The sequence below is a fragment of the Montipora capricornis genome, chromosome 2 (genome assembly GCF_036669925.1).
Source record: "Montipora capricornis isolate CH-2021 chromosome 2, ASM3666992v2, whole genome shotgun sequence".
Taxonomy (NCBI): domain Eukaryota; kingdom Metazoa; phylum Cnidaria; class Anthozoa; order Scleractinia; family Acroporidae; genus Montipora; species Montipora capricornis.
The window spans coordinates 47,025,806-47,033,700 of NC_090884.1; positions in this window are offsets into that span (position 1 = coordinate 47,025,806).

The following is a 7,895-nucleotide window of genomic DNA, read 5'->3' on the forward strand; positions in this document are numbered from 1 at the left end:
ACTTACAGAAACCCATGGCTAGGAGCGTACAACTTCATTGTATTTGTGGAACGGCGTTTTTACAGACTGAGTTGTTTGAAGATTGATTTTCCCGCGAAACCAGGCCTTTCCAGCTAATCACAAGTTTTGCATGTGAAATTATTATCCATGGGATTGAGAATAGTCACTCGTGCAAGCCAAATCCAAATCCTCGTCTGGAAACATCTTGATCGGGGTGTGCAGCGATGGCGCAGTGGTGAGAGCACTCGCCTCCCACCAATGTGGCCCGGGTTCGATTCCTAGACTTGGCGTCATATGTGGGTTGAGTTTGTTGGTTCTCTACTCTGCACCGGTTTTCTCCGGGTGCTACGGTTTCCCCTCTCCTCTAAAACCAAAATTTGATTTGATTTGCGTTAACTTGTTAATTTCAATTTACAGTGTCCCCGATTAGTGCTCTACGGCGCTAGAAGATTAGACACTTGAATAAAGTTCCTTTCCTTTCCTTTCCTATCTGTGAAAATGCCGTTACACAAACCAAGTATTGGAGTTGTGGGCTCCTGCATGCGCTTTCCCAATATACCTTGTTTACTTGCTGTCCTATTCCACCTAAAGAGGTTTTCAATTGAGTGTCAAAAGTAATTAGCGAATTGCTTTGATTTTGCATTACTTCACTCAGTGATTGGTTCACAGTTCTCGCGCCACTTTTTCAACCAATCAGAAGTGAAACCAAAACCAATCGTGGCTCGCGCGTGCACATTTTCCGCGCTTTGTGTCGGCTACGTGTAATTACTTCGAGTTTTGATTGGTTTACTGGATTGTCTCCGTCCTTTTTGATTGGCCAAAGAAATTACTTTGGTTTTGGTTTTCAGATACTCATTTGAAAACCGCTCTAAATCACTTAAGTACCCAAGCACTATCAAAACACATTTTACTTGAATTTCTCTACCAGGATGGTGAGGTTTACTTAAAAGAGCAAAGCGCGCCTATTGATAGTGTGCACACAACCCTACTCTTTGCGAAGTAGTGTGTGGGATCCACGCGGAAATATGAATGAAGGATGTGACTCGAGGCGCACGGCTCATATTCCTTATACGAGAAGACTTTAAAGTCTAACCATTTGCCGATGTAATAACGAGGGCTGCACCAAACATCTAATAGTGGCATTTGAAAATTTGTAGGCGCATGACTTTGTAGAACCCACATACCACCGGGACACAGTGTCTTGTCAGGACCAAGATAAACGACCTACTGTCTCAGACAAAATTGTTGACACAGTTTGCAATACCTTGCCATCCCACAATGTTGTTTTTCCAAATGGACTCAGAACTCCGAGTCGCGTACAAACAACCTCGTGAGGGAAGAATGAGCCGCGAAAGCTTCAGATTTGTATATTCGTCTACTGTCCGGAGGTAATTTGTCACAGACTGTAGCTCACCACGAGTTTCAGTAGCTCAGTGGGTAGACCTTCTGACCAGTGTTTGGGAAGTCGTAGGTTCGAATACTGCCTTCAATAGGTCTCTGAGTATTCAGTTGTCCGTTTGCTCGCTGCCAAGGAACTAGCTCCCCATCCTTCCCACGGGCGCATTATACAGTGATTACACCTTAAACATCTATAGTTTCGATTTGCTTAGAAGTTGCTCAGCAACGGATCGTAGAACGGGCTTTTTAAGGGGACTGTGTCACGGCAGTGTGGTTTATTTTGTGTAGTTATACCATTTACGCGCCCCTTCTCTATATACAACTTTACATTAACTCAGAAATTACTTTAAAGTAACAAAAGAATGTCTGTCGAGCATACATAATACTCGAGTTTCAGGTTCTCCGTGACCGCTGAATAAAAACACTGATGACGCATTTTTAAATGGTTAGCTTCCATCTGAAGTGAATATATTCATAAATTTTAGCGAGAAAATGCAGGAATGGCGCAGTGATGAGAGCACTCGCCTTCCACTATAAATGTGGCCCAGGTTCGATTCCCAGACACGGCGTCATATGTGCGTTGAGTTTGTTGGTTCTCTGCTCTGCGCCGAGAGGTTTTCTCCCTGTACTCCAGTTTCCCCTCTCCTGGAAAACCAACATTTGATTTGATTTAAGTGATTTGTTAATTTCAGTTTACAGAGTCCCCAATGAGTGTTCCAGCGCGTCCTTCAGGGATAGAACGACTCGACTCTTAAGGACGTTCGCGCCCATTGCTACCGCGCATTTTTCCGCGCATGTCATTGTACCTGAAGAAGGCTGGTTTGGCCAGCCGAAATATAGTACATCACTAAAATCAAATCTACGTTGTATCGGCTTTTGCTTAAAATATTTAGTTTCACAAAGGTAAACACGATGCTGGACCAAGGTGCAAACATTTTCCACAAGAATGGAACGTGAAAGCGTGTGGCATCATGGAATAGCTGTGGAGCCAGGTTTTCTCGGAAATGTCACGCAATGACGTGACAGTGCGAATAGTCAATCGCTTTGAGAACTTCGCAGCGATTTTACTCTCTTGAATGCTCGGTGACCCTCATTTTTCTTTCGGCAGTTCTCTTCCTTTCCTGAATTTGTCCATTTTAACAAAAAACAAAAAAAAATCTGTACGTGAGAAGTTAAAAATTTTTCGCCTTTTATGCTATCGTGCGATCGAAGTTTTCTCTCTTATACTAACATGTACCGTTTTTCAAGGTCTATTTCACCACAGAAAAAGACACCAGCTGCAAAAGTTTATTTAGTTACATTAGTTATGTTGAATTGAGTACGTTTACCTGATCTAATTTTTACAAATGTAGCTTTTTTATTGCTGACAGTTGTAAGCTAAGATCGGATTAAAGTAACGCAAGCTTCTAAAAGTGCACCTTATGATCTCGAAAACGAGCACGGTGATCCCCCATCCTTTTTTGCCTTTTTGGTAAAAGTAGATCATTACCTATCTATGTGGCAAGTTTAAAAATAATCTGTACTTGGGAACATTTTGGGCACGAACGTCCTTAAATAAAGTTCCTTCCTGTCCTTTTCTAGGATTCTAGGAACCTAAAAATCTTGCAGCTTCCGAAATAATGTAAATCAGTGTTGTAGCGATGGCTTCATGTTACGTGGGATGCCTGTGGCAGTCCACGTTTAAAAATCACGTAAGTGTCGATTTCAACAATCGATCGGATTTCACCATCTCGAGATTTACTCTGCAGTAAACATGAACCCAAATTGAGTCGCTATTGCGGTGTTGCTTTTTCATATCATGAATTACTGCGTTCTCAGACTTAATTCGCAGAAATAAGTATCGCTGAAGTGATCTTAGTCTGCTTGGACATTTCAAATGAAAAATGGAGACCGCCCTTCCCCCTAGTTTATGATTACGCACGCAAGATGAAGCCCTCAATTTTTTCATCATTGAACTATTGTAGTTTCAATGATGAAGAAATTGCAGGCTTCATCATCATTGATTTTTTTTTTTTGGGGGGGGGGGGGTGGGGGGAGGTGGGTACTAATTTTTTTTTTTGGTGAAGATTGTAGCGACCAAAGCCCCCTTTAAAAATCGATTTTATCGGTCAAGTGCGATAGAACAGCGAGAATATTACACCTCTTGCCTTCATTTCCGGTATGTCAGCAAAAGAAAACTAGGACGTCACAGGAATGTGAAAATAAGGAACAAACTAATTTGTTACTGATGTTATATAATACCTTTAATTTATCCTGCGTGGCAAGCGTTTCCGTGGGGCACAGAAGAAAAAATGTCGATATTTTGACCGAGCAAAAAATAATTGTTATGGAATTCATGCGCGTGACCTGAAGGTAAAGATCAAGTTTTTCAAGAAGTTATTGGATAGTCCTTTCCTTCGAATTGCTGCGTTCTCACACTTTATTTCCTTTAAAATGAAATCGATTGTGTCGGTCAAGCGCGATAGAACAGCGATGAAGGTGAGAATATTACACCTTCATTGCCTTCATTTCCGGTAATTAAATGTAACAAAAATAATTATTGCTTTTGTTGAATGCCGGAGCACATACAAATAAGATTGATTCATGAAAACGCTAGTCGCAAAGGAAATGTTCGAATGTTCGATTCTCATCACACTTAACCTTCCTTAGCGCTTTTATCACATCCTTTGTGATTCTCAGTCGGCGTCAGGGATCATTGACATTTGCAACCAGCCTTCACATTTTACACAAACAGCAGCAAATTAAACCACGCAAAACGCCACCGGGCTTCTTCTTCCTCTAAATATGCCCCAATTCTTCTGTATTGTCATACAGCACTCGCCTCCAAACGAATTTATATCAAGGGCACCCAACGATATCAAAGCCAAAAGCCTTTGAGAGATAATTTGAAGTTCCTTGTAATGTATAAAGACTGTCTAAAGAGAAGTTTTTATCGCCCAGAAGAATCCGGGAGAAGAATTTTATCTGTTTGGATATCATCTTAGCTGATAAGTTAAGAAATTCACTGCTTGCTGAACGTTACCTTCTAAGAACTTTACTCATCCGAAACTGCTAGGTGACCTTATTAAGTGCCAAAAATTGCAAAATATCCCTTCCGAAAACGTAAGGGACTACTTTTCCCTGGTTGCGAATCTTGTAGGTGATGTTTTAGCTGTGTTTTAGTAAAGAAATCTATAGCTGTTTGGCAACGGTAGAACCGAAATTCTTGGAACAGTTTGACTCTCCTGTACACATATTTCACCGAAGATTATCGTTGGGCGCCCCTGTTATATCTTTGTTGTTGCTCGTAATCGGCTGACTTTTTGCTATCCAAGGGATTTTGTCTGGGTTATTCAGTTTTCCTTCATCACCAAAAATCAGCACCTAACATCATATATCCCATCTGTGAGGGCCGCATAGGAGAAAATAACAATAAAGGTGTAATTAAAGACGGCTCCCTCCCTAAATAAATTGTTCTCCTTTCTTTATTGGAGTCCTGAAAAGGACTCGTGTTGACGTCTGACGCTGCAATAACCTGAGCGGAAGTCATCAGTAAGTCCAGTAATGGCTCAAACAAACTCTTTTTGATTTGGACTTGGAAACAATATGAAAATAATGGCTCCGTGACCTTTTTCAAGGACGGCTTTGCGTTAAAGCACGTGGCGTGCGCAATTAACTCGCGTTCTTTGACTTCTTTTCATAGGCCATCTTAGGGCCGATTTACACGGTACGATTTTTGTCGCATGCGACAGGCTTTCTACAGGCCTACAACTCGTTTTCGACTGTCGCGTACGTCAGAAAAAATGTCGTAGCATTTAAAACATGTTTAAGAACTCTGCGGAATGCGCCAAGGGCCCGGTTGTTCAAAAGCCGATTAACGCTAATTCCAGATTAAAAATTAACCAAGGAGTTCATTTCTCTACTCCCAAATGCTGTTCAACGCTGACATTCGGCAAAACTTTACATTAGAAGAAGCCAATCTTGAAAAACAAAAATAAGCAAAAGAAACTTTCACCAAAAAGTTGAACACATGAAACAAAAGTTTGCGCTAATCCTGTATTAAGTTAATCGGCTTTCGAACAACCGGGCCTAGGACGGTAACAGATGCCCCCGTTGCGTGGGATATCGATCGAGGAACAGGAAATAAATTTGCGTGTAGTTTTTCGTAAAACAAGAATAGATCCCATGCCCCAAGATGGTTTGGTATGGCGCTGGCTCTCCATAGTTCATTATGCATATACCAGAATAGAAACAATGTAAAAGCGTTTTCTTATTTGGCTGTTGAACGGTTATTTTACGCTGCTTTTGCATGCGACGTTTTTGAGACGTTTTTGAGAGTGAACATTTCACAAGCCAGGACAGTAGTGTTTCCCAGATTTTTAAATTAATCATCTCTAATGGAGAAACAATACTTAGAAATATAAACGTGGTTTTGAAAACAGAAGTTAAAAGCGAGAACAGCAAACTTCCGGTTGCTGTTTGCTTCTCAAACTTTGCGTTCTCTCAAAACTCTACGGGAGCAATTAAATCCTACTCGATCTAGACAAATCAGGTTAACTGCATGTACTGTATTCCCACTTTAAAAGCTGGCGAAGATCAGTCCATCTCACAGCTGGACTTACTTAGAATTTCATTCACCAGAGACAGACAGGAATCGATACTTCCAACAATTCACGCGACTCCGGAGTGAGAAGAGGGCTTTGCAAACAGGGGAAAATGAGAGTAAAATGACCAAAAAAAAAATGTTTTCTGCAAGGTTGTGATCTCTTGACTTCTATATCAGCAGTATCTTCAACGACATTCCTTCTCAGGACCGCCCTGAAGACCATACATTTTAAAGTTTTAACCTGGATTCCAACCACTTCAAGTCTGTTCAAGTATATTATTAGCTCGGACGGTGTAAATGTGCATTTTAAAGGAAAAGGAGACTTAGCTACACTAGCAGGAAATACAGCGACGCCCTTTCCGGTTCACTCGAAAGCTACAATCTTAAACAGAATAAAATGGAACAGAAATGCTCCCAAAATCACGATCATGTGAAACCCAATTAATTGCTTTTGTAAATGACCACGCAAAAGAAATGCAGGAAAAAGGCCAAACGGATGTTATTGATATGGATTTTAGCAATTAAGGCACTTGACAAGGTCCCTCACAATGGCTTGCTATTTAAGTGTGGCATTGATGACATTACATTGCAGTGGTTGAAAAGTTATCTTGGGAAAAGAATACAAAGCGTAGTCCTAGAAGGAGAGCATTCGCATTCAGTTCCAGTAACTTCAGGTGTTCCCCAAGGTTCAGTGCTGGGGCCGTTAATGTTTCTTATTTTTATTAATGATCTCCCATACTATGTTAAGTCAAGGATCCGTCTGTCATTTACCTTTCAATAAAATCTGAGGGTGATTGCTGTCAATTACAAGATGATCTTCACAGCTTGGAAAAATGGGAATCCGACTGGCGTATGGAATTTAATCCAAACAAGCGCAACGTTATACCGGTAACACACAGACACATACCTTTCAAATTTCAGTACAACCTCAATGGCAAGGTCCTAGAAACTGTTGATGTCACTTCTAGTAAATATTTTGGGATCTATCTCTCGCATGAGAACAAATAAAGAAAACAAGACTCTGAACTTTTTACGCCCGCAATCTCCGCACTTGTTAGGCCAAATCCAAAGAACGAGCATACAAAGCCCTAGTGAGACATATTTATGAATATAGTGCCACCGTCTGGGACCCTTACTTAGCTAAGAACATAGAACAGGTCGAGATGATTCAACGACGGGCAGCTCGCTGGGTACTCGGGCACTAGGACAGATTAGACAGAGTCGCTGATATGTTATCTTCTCTTAGATGGAGATCTTTGGTTCAGCTCAGGCGATCTAACGCACGTCTCTGTATGCTGTACAAACCGGGTAATGGGTTAGCCACTTACGAATGCGACAAGCTTCAGAAAGAACATATATAAAAGGGCAGAATGGACACCAGGCTCTCGTCTCTCAGTCACCGATTTGAGCAGCCACACTGTACATGTGATTATTACAAGAACTCCTTTTACCCTAGGACAATTGCACAATGGAACGATGTCCCACCAGAAAATGTAGCATCTACTTCGCTATGTTCATTTAGGCAGTCCCTGAGTAATCTTAGATATTGATTAGTAATTTCATGTTTTTTCATGTTTTTGTTTTATTCATTGCTGTATTTTTTATTATTATTTAAAGCAGTCTACAATACTCTTTTAAGGGTGAAGACTTAATTGGTAAATAAATAAATAAATAAATAAATAAATAAATAAATAAATAAATAAATAAATCACAGAAATGCCGCCGTCCCCCTAAATCAAGGATGAAGACGCGTGAAAGCCAAAACGAGCCATTTTGTCATTAATGATTTTGTAGGAGGGATGGTCTCAATTTTCCATTTAATTTGTCCAAGATTGTAGGGCTCAACGACTGCCACATTTTCCACGTCCGCGACGTCACACTTCGCATTTAAATCTTCTTATGAAAACCTCCT